The 12,339-nt window shown below is 40.7% G+C and overlaps 1 protein-coding gene across 1 annotated transcript in view; it reads left to right on the top strand.

The window, feature by feature from the left end:
• LOC117127346 overlaps positions 1 to 12,339 on the top strand; it is a 28,043-nt gene that overhangs the window by 14,551 nt on the left and 1,153 nt on the right. The window lies entirely within an intron of this gene.

The raw sequence follows: 12,339 nt of genomic DNA, 5'->3' as shown, positions 1-12,339 counted from the left end.
ATGCCACATTACATCTTTAGGGAAATTAAAACTTGAATTGAAAGCAACAGATAGATCGGATGCAAGCTTAGTGTCTTCTAGCAAGTACAGGTTTCCCTTGCTCACACCTTTGCCAAGCAACCTACATGAGTCAATATCCTGAAAGTAGACATCATCAGGCGTAAATATAACATTGCAATTCAAGTCATTGGTCACCCTTTTCACAGATAACAAATTAGAGGTGAAACTAGGCATGTAGAAGGCTTTGGAATCTTTCTCAAATAATTTAAGTTCACCTATGCCTTTAATTGGAACCTTGTTACCATCAGCTATCATAACATTTCCTACTGCAGGAGTAATATTTTTAATCAAGTTTAGATCACTAATCATGTGATGAGAGGCTCCTGAGTCTATGACTAAGGGTTAACTCTATCAGATTCATGGGAGACTTGAAAAGCAGTGAATAAACTCCTAGGAACTTGATAGGATGCACTAAGAGATGTACCAAGAGTTTTACCAGACTCCTTGAGAGCTTTGATGAGTGCCTCAATGTCGGATTTCTTGATGGACTCATCATGGTTTCCCTTGCTCTCATGAGTGCGGTAGGCTGTGGAAGCTTCTCCTACATCACCTGAATAGTTTGCTCGGCCATCAGTCTTGAACTTAGCCGGTTTGAGGTGTGGGTGAAGTATCCAGCACTTGTCCTTGCCGTGACCCTTCTTCTTGCAATGATCACACACCCACACCTTCTTCTCCTCCGGCTTGTAGTACCCTTTGTTGGCTACTCCGGCAGGTTTGCTCTCGGCTCCTTCAGCTTGATTGGCCATCACTAGCTCTCCCTTTCTCTTAAAGAGACCCACTGAGCCGTGCTCCTTCTGAATCTCAGCACACACTTCATCTAGAGATGGGAGCTCCTTGTTCCTCAGTATGTGCCTAATAAGGTCATCATACCCTGGGTTGAGAGTGAGCAGCAAGGCAAAGACCTTATCTTGCTCCCTTCTTTCATGTAGAACATCCGGATCAACTGTTGCAGGTCTGAGCATCTCTAGCTCAGCCCATAGAGACCGGAACTTCCCAAAATGAGCATCAAAGTCTGTGTCCTCTTGACTTAGAGAGTTGATTGCTCCTTTTACTTCATACACCTTGCTGATGTTGGATTTGTTGGCATACACCTTCTTGAGAGTATCCCACAGCTCCTTGGAAGTTTCACAAAATGCATAAGCCTCTTGGAGAGAAGGGGCGAGGCTATTCTGGATGATAGACAACACCATGAGGTCCTCCTGACCTTTCTTCTTATCCCCAGCATCCGCAACCACCACTTCTTTGCCATCCTCTCCTAGGACAGTCTTCTTGGTGGGGCGGCCTTCTTCAACAATCTCCCAAAGACCTCTGCCTCCGAGAGCTGTTTTGGCAAGTCTTGCCCATGTCAGGTAGTTAGGACCCTTGAGAGTAACTGGTATCATCACCATCTTTGGGTTCTCAGAGGTATCCATCAAGAGAGAAAGAAGAATAAAAGTTTTGGATAAACTTTGCTATTTTTGGCAAATTCTGGAAATGTGTTTGAAGAACACCTCAAGAACAGGATGAACTTTGCCAAAAATAGAAATGAAACACAGAGAATTTGCGGAAGAAAAAGAGATTTAGGTCTCAAGAGCAAAGTTGCTCTGATACCATGAGAGTTTTAGAGAATTAATGTGAGAGTTTAAGGAGGATTTGTGAAGAGATTAGAGAAGAACTAGGTTAATCCGTGAGGGAGAGAGTGAGATTGACAAAGAGAATAATAGAGAACTCTTTTCCCTTGAATTCATTTGTTTATGGGAACAACCCATTTATAGAACTCTTACAGCAAGATGTCGACATTAAGGAAACAATAAACAAAGAGGTTAAGACAAAGGAGAGATGGGCAGAGTGGTCCTGGATAGTGACAGGTCCTAACGGGTGGGAAGACTTTGAATCCTTAACCAGACCCGTGACCTGCACTCCCAATGGTTCCCCACTTCCCTTAGGCGATTCCAAACATTCTTCTTGCCTTCTTCTCTTCTACATCAGTCACTCTTATGCCTTGCACTCCAAGTTAGGGTTGTCTTGTACGGACAGACTTGTCTTGCAAGGTAAGTTGAGTGATTGCTTGATCCGGATGTAATTGTTCCCCTCTTGCTTCTTACTTCATTCTCCTCTCTTTATTGCTTCATGTCAACACTTGGGAAGCCGCATGTGTTGACTCACCTGATTCACAGCAAAACATATATCAGGCCTTGTGATGGTAAGATAAATCAATTTGCCAACAAGTTTTCTATAGAGTTTAGGATCATGAAATGGCTTGCTGTCTTCAATCTCCCCCTCTCTTGGTACTTTGTACCCATCCTCCATAGGCATCCTTGCTGTCTTGCCTCCATAAGCACCTGCACCTTTCAAAAGATCAAGTGTATACTTTCTTTGGGACATGAATAAGCCTTCCTTGGATCTACAAATCTCAATTCCAAGAAAGTATTTCATTTCTCCCAAGTCTTTGATTTCAAACATAGATTTGAGAAACTCCTTGGTTGCTTTGATACCTTCCTTATCACTCCCTGTGATAATGATATCATCCACATACACAAGGAGAGCAACCATACCTGAGGGAGTAGTGAGGGTAAAGAGAGTATGGTCCAATTCTGACTTCCTAAAGCCTCGGCCGTTCAGAGTTGTGCTCAACTTGTTGTACCAAGCTCTTGGTGATTGCTTCAACCCATAGATAGCCTTCTTTAGCCTCAGTACATTCCCTCTCTTCACTAGATGTTCAAGACCTGGTGGAGGGTACATGTAGACTTCATCCTCAAGTTCTCCTTGTAAGAATGCATTCTTCACATCCATTTGCCACAATCCCAATCCAAGGTTAACCGCCAAGCTTAGGACAATCCTAATGGTGTGTAACTTGGCTACTGGTGCAAATGTCTCAATGTAATCCTCTCCATATGTTTGAGTGAACCCCCTTGCTACCAATCTAGTCTTCTTCCTCTCAATCTGTCCATCAGCCTTGTATTTGATTGTGAAGATCCATCTACTAGATACTGCCTTCTTCCCTTTTGGTAGTTCACTCTCATACCATGTATCATTCTTTATCATAGCTCCTGCCTCAGCTCCTACTGATTCCTTCCATTCCTTATCTTTCATTGCCTCTTCATAGCTTCTTGGAATGTGATTCTCATCTAAGTTTACCATGAATGCACAATGTGCTTCTGGATATTGAGCAAAAGAACACACGGCCTGAGTAGGATGCTTCACAGCTTGGGCATTGTAGTACACTCTTGTGTTTACCCAACTGGAAGGATCCTTTCTCAGCCTTGTACTCCTTCTCAACACTGGCCCTTCTTGCGCCATCTCTTGTTCTTCTTCTTCTTGTGGCAGCACACTTGTTTCAGATCTTTCCTCTCCTAGCTGACTTGATTCAGCTCCCTCTTCCCTTAGCTGACTCTCTTCAGCTTCTTCTTGTTGATCATTTGATTCCACAGCTTGATCATGAGAACCAGAACTCTCTTCTCTACTTGTCTCTCCACGGTTTTGAGTTCTTGTTTCATTCCCCCCTTCATGGTCAAGATTGGGAGTCTGATGATCCGGTACTGGAGTAGTGCTTCTCCTACCTTGATTCATGTTGATTCCAAGACCCTCTAGGATGATCTTCAAGGTTTCAGCTCTATCCGAAGTAAGATCTTTCAAATCTTCTTGAATCTGCTCCTCATAGTATCCTTTTTCCTCAACAAACTTCACTTCTCTAGATACTAACACTCTCCTTGTGTTAGGATCATAGCACTTGTATCCTTTCTGACTTGATGAATATCCAATAAACATTGCCTTTGAACTCTTAGCTTCTAGCTTGTTTCTTATCTCTCCAGGCACCATCACAAAACATAAACATCCAAAGATCTTTATATGCTCTAGAGAGGGCTTGTACTGATTCAGTACCTCAAATGGTGATTGTCCTTGAAGAATCAGAGTTGGTGTCCTGTTGATGAGATAACAAGCCGTAGCAACTGCATCACTCCAAAACTTCTTAGGCACGTTGGATTGAAACATCATGGACCTGGCTACTTCCATCAAATGCCTGTTCTTCCTCTCAGCCACACCATTCTGTTGTGGGGTATAGGGACAGCTTGTTTGATGAAGGATTCCATGCTGAGATAAGTGTAGCTTGAATGCTTGTCCCGTGTACTCTCCTCCATTATCTAACCTGAAAATCTTTATCTTGGCATTGTAATGGTTAGTCACATAGGATTGAAAGTTTTTAAATGCATCAAGTACCCTATCTTTGGTTGGAATTAAGGTTAACCAGGTGTATTTGGATTTTTCATCAATGAAAGTTACATAATACTTATGGTTTTCTCTAGATAGGCAAGGTGCAGTCCAAACATTAGAATGAATAAGATCAAAACACTTTTCATAAACAATAGTAGACTTGGTAAATACAGTTCTACAATGCTTGCCTAAAATGCAAGCTTCACAATCATTATTCTCAAAGGAAACACCTGGCAACATCAGTTTTAAAGCCTTATTATGAGGGTGTCCTAATCTAGCATGCCACAATGCATTTTTACTTAAACTAGAACCGGAAACAGAAGTAAACGAGCAGCTATATCTAGAAACAGGAGTGAGATCTTCAAGTAAATATAGCTCTCCTTTAGTCACTCCCTTTCCAATCATCTTGCTGCTTTTAATATCCTGAAACTTCACATCATTAGGACTGAATATAACATTACAATGTAAATCAGTAGCACATTTCTTAACAGATAATAAGTTTGAAGTAAATTCAGGCATATAAAAAGCTTCAGTTTCCTTATCAAACAGTTTAAGACTTCCTATTCCTCTAATAGGAATCTTATCTCCATTAGCAATCATCACATTTCCATTCATTGGAACAATGTTCTTAATCAAGTTAGTGTCACTTATCATATGATGAGATGCACCTGAATCAATTACTAATGGCTTAATGTCATGAGACTTAGCAATATGCGCAAGGATACTAGATGGTTTGAATGCATGATCATTTCTAGCAAAGTTTGCAATCCTAGATTGATTTACCATTTCTATCAAGCTCTCATGCATCCTATCAGTTCTAGTTAGATTCTTATAGTTCTCTACCACCCTAGCACCAAAAGAATACCCAAAGATGTTACCATTCTCCTTGAACAACTTCATGAGAGCATCAAGGTCGGATCTCCTTAGATACTCTTGATCATTGTTCCCACGGTTGCTTGGTGCCCCGGTGTAGGCTACAAGAGACTTCCCATCACCTGCCTCACGCCCATCTATCTCCTTTCCTTTGCTTGTACCAGCTCCACCCGTTCCATCTGATGCATTAGCCCTTGCCTCACGGTCCTTCATGAACTTAGCCGGCTTGAGGTGTGGGTGAAGGATCCAGCATTGGCTCTTCTTGTGGCCATGCTTCTTGCAGTGATCATAGTTCCCATTGAACCTCCTCTCCTCAAACTTCCCATGCGCAGCAGCCTTGTTTGCTTGCGGAGCTTCACTCCCCTCCTCTTGAGTTGCTTGGCTTGCAAGGGAAAGGTCTCCTTTCTTTGCAAACAGCCCAATGGAGCCTTGCTCCTTCTGAATCCGCGCACACACATCCTCAAGGTCAGGTAGAGTGTCCTCTCTAAGCAGGTGCTGGATGAGACCGTTGTATGCCGGGTTTAGGGTGAGGAGGAGCCCAAAGACCTTATCTTGCTCTCTCCTCTTGTTAAGCTCATCAGCATCCGTTGTGCTCGGCCTAAGCATCTCCATTTCGGACCAGAGACTTCTGAATCTTCCTAGATGCTTAGTGAACTCCATGTCTTCTTGTACAAGGTTGTTGATAGCTTGCTTCACTTCAAACACTCGGCTTAGGTTTGAAGTGTTGCCATACACCTTCTTCAAGGTATCCCACAGCTCTTTAGCAGACTCACAGTAGCTGTATGCATCCAGAATGGCCGGCTCAAGGGACGCATGAAGGACAGACATCACCAGCATTTCCTCTTGATGCCACTTCTCTTATGCCTTGCTTGCGGCTTCATCTTCAGCTTCTCCTTGAGTGATGAGCTTCGGAGCTTCTCCTGGCGTGATGTGCTTCCAAAGCCCCTTGCTTCCCACTGTGGTTCTCACCATCCGAGACCACACCAAGTAGTTGTTTCCCTTGAAACAAACCGCCACCTTCATGTTCATGTTCATCCCACTCTCCATGTTGAATGTAGAATCCTTTAGACTTCAATAACTTTCTCTTGAGGTAACTGACTTGAGTGAACACTAGCAGCTTCACCTTTTACCCACACAGCTTCAATAACACCTCAAATAACCAATAGAACTCAGAAAGACTACCCAGAACCGCTTAAGAACACAAGAACCATAAACTGTTTCTCCAAAGCTTCAATCTTGAATCTTCAAAGAACCCAACGAAACCAAGTTCCTATGAACCTGGCTCTGATACCATATCACTTTTAGGATTGAGTAGAGTAATCTGAGTGAATAAGAAAGACTAGAAGTGATTTAGAAGAGATTTGAGTATGAAATGAGATTCAGAGTCTATTATGGAACCATTGAGAGACTAAAAGACTAAGAGAGACTCATAACTTGCTTTATCTTATTAATGAGAGTGTTTACACTTATATATGAAGCTTAAGACACTAGGGTTTCGATTGCATAAAGGAGAAAGCATGTGAAGTCAATATACAGCTAAGGGCGCATTTGAATCCTTCCAATGAGAGTCTCCACATGTGTAAGGCACCTTTGAATATGCCTTTACCTTTCCAGATCTTGCCAGACTGTCAGACGCGCTCCTCCTTATCCTCTCAACGTTCGGATCAAGCTCAGCCTTAAGGTAAAGTAACTCTAGCTAGTTTACTCTTTACCTGAGCTGAGTAACTTCTTAACCGCGCATGATGGTACGGCCTGATCGTCCGTACCCTTTGCCCTATCCGTACAGTCCGTACATGATGCTTCCATCTTCCTCTCTAATGCTTCTACACTTCCTATGGTCTCCTCTTCATACCATAAGGCTCTCATCTTAACATCTTTTTCCCTCATCAAAGTTTTATCCCAATGGGTTTTCTTTGGTGAGGTTTTTAATGAGGGAGGTCTTCATGGTTTCCAAGCTTGACTTGTTCCACATGGTCAAGCTTGAGGGGGAGTGTTGAGATGAGGTAATAAGGAGAGGAGACATTGATAGAGAAAGAGGATTGAGGCATACAGTAACTTTGGAGTTTTACCACAGTAACTTTAGTTTTACTGTGGTAACTCAGTTAAAGCTTGGAAAGTGATCTTGCTTCACTTTGGAGAGTTACCCACGACCAAGGAGCTCTTGGATAAGGAAGGAGCAGTCTGGATAAGGTTTCTTCAAGCTAGAGAGGCTGGAGACAGGCTGTAAAGTAGACAGCATCTAGTAAAAGATGCCAAAGGGATCAAGCATGTGAAGACTCCCATTGGATGCTTTTGGATAGCTCTCTTTGACTACACATGCTCTGAATCTCTTTCTTATCTTAAGGATTTCGAAATGTATTGTCTCTCTCACATAAATATGTTGTAAACCTCATCTTTAATAATTAATGGAGTTTTGAGTCTCTCTCTTTATTCTCTCACTAAAATCTCTCAATCTCTTTAATCTTTTCATCTGATTATCTCTGATTGGTTGAATCATGCTCTAATACACAAAAGTGTATAATAGGAGTTGGAATGAAGAAGTTATCCCACTTTCTAATCAGGTGATTCCACTTTCTCAGTTTGGGAATAGAACAACTTCTTCGTCGTTCCAATCAAACCAGGATGAATCACTTTGTAAGATGCTTGATTTGGATACATAAAATGGTGGAGAAACACCAAGAAGTTGAATAAATCTCATACGAGTTGGGATGAAGAAGTTATCCCACTTTCTAATCAGGTGATTCCAGTTTCCGAGTTTGGGAATAGGAAAGCTTCTTCGTCGTTCAAATCAAACCAGGATGAATCACTTTGTAAGAAGCTTGATTTGGATACATAAAGGGTTGGAGAAACACCATGAAGTTGAATAAATCTAATAGGAGTTGGAATGAAGAAGTTATCCCACTTTCTAATCAGGTGATTCCAGTTTCTCAGTTTGGGAATAGAACAGCTTCTTCGTCGTTCCAATCAAACCAGGATGAATTGTAAGAAGCTTGATTTGGATACATAAAGTGTTGGAGAAACACCAGGAAGTTGAATAAATCTCATAGGAGTTGGGATGAAGAAGTTATCCCACTTTCAAAGCAGGTGATTCCAGTTTCCCAGTTTGGGAATAGGACAGCTTCTTCGTCAATCCAATCAAACCACGATGAATCACTTTGTAAGAAGCTTGATTTTGATACATAAAATGGTGGGGAAACACAAGGAAGTTGAATAAATCTCATAGGAGTTGGGATGAAGAAGTTATCCCACTTTCAAATCAGGTGATTCCAGTTTCCCAGTTTGGGAATATGACAGCTTCTTCGTCAATCCAATCAAACTAGGATGAATCACTTTGTAAGAAGCTTGATTTGGATACATAAAATGGTTGAGAATCACCAGGAAGTTGAATAAATCTCATAGGAGTTGGGATGAAGAAGTTATCCCACTTTCAAATCAGGTGATTCCAGTTTCCCAGTTTGGGAATAGGACAGCTTCTTCGTCAATCCAATCAAACCAGGATGAATCACTTTGTAAGAAGCTTGATTTGGATACATAAAGTTTTGGAGAAACACCATGAAGTTGAATAAATCTCATAGGAGTTGGGATGAAGAAGTTATCCCACTTTCAAATCAGGTGATTCCAGTTTCCCAGTTTGGGAATATGACAGCTTCTTCGTCAATCCAATCAAACCAGGATGAATCACTTTGTAAGAAGCTTGATTTTGATACATAAAATGGTGGGGAAACACAAGGAAGTTGAATAAATCTCATAGGAGTTGGGATGAAGAAGTTATCCCACTTTCTAATCAGGTGATTCCAGTTTCCCAGTTTGGGAATAGGACAGCTTCTTCGTCGTTCCAATCAAACCAGGATGAATCACTTTGTAAGAAGCTTGATTTGGATACATAAAGGGTTGGAGAAACACCAGGAAGTTGAATAAATCTAATAGGAGTTGGAATGAAGAAGTTATCCCACTTTCTAATCAGGTGATTCTAGTTTCCCAGTTTGGGAATATGATAGCTTCTTCGTCGTTCCAATCAAACCAGGATGAATCACTTTGTAAGAAGCTTGATTTGGATACATAAAGGGTTGGAGAAACACCAGGAAGTTGAATAAATCTAATAGGAGTTGGAATGAAGAAGTTATCCCACTTTCTAATCAGGTGATTCCACTTTCTCAGTTTGGGAATAGAACAGCTTCTTCGTCGTTCCAATCAAACCAGGATGAATCACTTTGTAAGAAGCTTGATTTGGATACATAAAATGGTGGAGAAACACCAAGAAGTTGAATAAATCTCATACGTGTTGGGATGAAGAAGTTATCCCACTTTCTAATCAGGTGATTCCAGTTTCCCAGTTTGGGAATAGGACAGCTTCTTCGTCGTTCCAATCAAACCAGGATGAATCACTTTGTAAGAAGCTTGATTTGGATACATAAAGGGTTGGAGAAACACCATGAAGTTGAATAAATCTAATAGGAGTTGGAATGAAGAAGTTATCCCACTTTCTAATCAGGTGATTCCAGTTTCTCAGTTTGGGAATAGAACAGCTTCTTCGTCGTTCCAATCAAACCAGGATGAATCACTTTGTAAGAAGCTTGATTTGGATACATAAAGTGTTGGAGAAACACCAGGAAGTTGAATAAATCTCATAGGAGTTGGGATGAAGAAGTTATCCCACTTTCAAATCAGGTGATTCCAGTTTCCCAGTTTGGGAATAGGACAGCTTCTTCGTCAATCCAATCAAACCAGGATGAATCACTTTGTAAGAAGCTTGATTTGAATACATAAAATGGTGGAGAAACACCAAGAAGTTGAATAAATCTCATACGAGTTGGGATGAAGAAGTTATCCCACTTTCTAATCAGGTGATTCCAGTTTCCCAGTTTGGGAATAGGACAGCTTCTTCGTTGTTCCAATCAAACCTGGATGAATCACTTTGTAAGAAGCTTGATTTGGATACATAAAGGGTTGGAGAAACACCAGGAAGTTGAATAAATCTAATAGGAGTTGGAATGAAGAAGTTATCCCACTTTCTAATCAGGTGATTCCAGTTTCTCATTTTGGGAATAAAACAACTTCTTCTTCGTTCCAATCAAACCAGGATGAATCACTTTGTAAGAAGCTTGATTTGGATACATAAAGTGTTGGAGAAACACCAGGAAGTTGAATAAATCTCATAGGAGTTGGGATGAAGAAGTTATCCCACTTTCAAAGCAGGTAATTCCAGTTTCCCAGTTTGGGAATAGGACAGCTTCTTCGTCAATCCAATCAAACCAGGATGAATCACTTTGTAAGAAGCTTGATTTTGATACATAAAATGGTGGGGAAACACAAGGAAGTTGAATAAATCTCATAGGAGTTGGGATGAAGAAGTTATCCCACTTTCAAATCAGGTGATTCCAGTTTCCCAGTTTGGGAATATGACAGCTTCTTCGTCAATCCAATAAAACTAGGATGAATCACTTTGTAAGAAGCTTGATTTGGATACATAAAATGGTTGAGAATCACCAGGAAGTTGAATAAATCTCATAGGAGTTGGGATGAAGAAGTTATCCCACTTTCAAATCAGGTGATTCCAGTTTACCAGTTTGGGATTAGGACAGCTTCTTCGTCAATCCAATCAAACCAGGATGAATCACTTTGTAAGAAGCTTGATTTGGATACATAAAATTGTGGGGAAACACCAGGAAGTTGAATAAATCTAATAGGAGTTGGGATGAAGAAGTTATCCCACTTTCTAATCAGGTGATTCCCGTTTCCCAGTTTGGGAATAGGACAGCTTCTTCGTCGTTCCAATCAAACCAGGATGAATCACTTTGTAAGAAGCTTGATTTGGATACATAAAGTGTTGGAGAAACACCATGAAGTTGAATAAATCTCATAGGAGTTGGGATGAAGAAGTTATCCCACTTTCAAATCAGGTGATTCCAGTTTCCCAGTTTGGGAATAGGACAGCTTCTTCGTCAATCCAATCAAACCAGGATGAATCACTTTGTAAGAAGCTTGATTTTGATACATAAAATTGTGGGGAAACACCAGGAAGTTGAATAAATTTCATAGGAGTTGGGATGAAGAAGTTATCCCACTTTCTAATCAGGTGATTCCAGTTTCTCAGTTTGGGAATAGGACAGCTTCTTCGTCGTTCCAATCAAACCAGGATGAATCACTTTGTAAGAAGCTTGATTTGGATACATAAAGTGTTGTAGAAACACAAGGAAGTTGAATAAATCTCATAGGAGTTGGGATGAAGAAGTTATCCCACTTTCTAATCAGGTGATTCCAGTTTACCAGTTTGGGAATAGGACAGCTTCTTCGTCAATCCAATCAAACCAGGATGAATCACTTTGTAAGAAGCTTGATTTTCATACATAAAATGATGGAGAAACACCAGGAAGTTGAATAAATCTCATAGGAGTTGGAATTAAGAAGTTTTCCCACTTTCTAATCAGGTGATTCCAGTTTCCCAGTTTGGGAATTGGACAGCTTCTTCGTCGTTCCAATCAAACCAGGATGAATCACTTTGTAGGAAGCTTGATTTGGATACATAAAATGGTTGAGAATCACCAGGAAGTTGAATAAATCTCATAGGATTTGGGATGAAGAAGTTATCCCACTTTCTAATCAGGTGATTCTAGTTTCCCAGTTTGGGAATAGGACAGCTTCTTCGTCGTTCCTATCAAACCAGGATGAATCACTTTGTAAGAAGCTTGATTTGGATACATAAAGTGTTGGAGAAACACCATGAAGTTGAATAAATCTCATAGGAGTTGGGATGAAGAAGTTATCCCACTTTCAAATCAGGTGATTCCAGTTTCCCAGTTTGGGAATATGACAGCTTCTTCGTCAATCCAATCAAAACCAGGATAAATCACTTTGTAAGAAGCTTGATTTTGATACATAAAATGGTGGGGAAACACAGGAAGTTGAATAAATCTCATAGGAGTTGGGATGAAGAAGTTATCCCACTTCTAATCAGGTGATTCCAGTTCCCAGTTTGGGAATAGGGCAGGTTCTTCGTCGTTCCAATCAAACCAGGATGAATCACTTTGTAAGAAGCTTTGATTTGATACATAAAATGGTGGAGAAACACCAGGAAGTTGAATAAATCTCATAGGGTTGGGATGAAGAAGTTATCCCACTTTCTAATCAGATATTCCAGTTTCCCAGTTTGGAAATAACAGCTTCTTCGTCGTTCCAATCAAACCAGGATGAATCACTTTGTAAGAAGCTTTGATT

The sequence above is a fragment of the Brassica rapa genome, chromosome A08 (genome assembly GCF_000309985.2).
Source record: "Brassica rapa cultivar Chiifu-401-42 chromosome A08, CAAS_Brap_v3.01, whole genome shotgun sequence".
Taxonomy (NCBI): Eukaryota; Viridiplantae; Streptophyta; class Magnoliopsida; order Brassicales; family Brassicaceae; genus Brassica; species Brassica rapa.
Note: the sequence above shows the minus strand (reverse complement) of the source record. Positions and strands in the feature narration are given on the sequence as shown.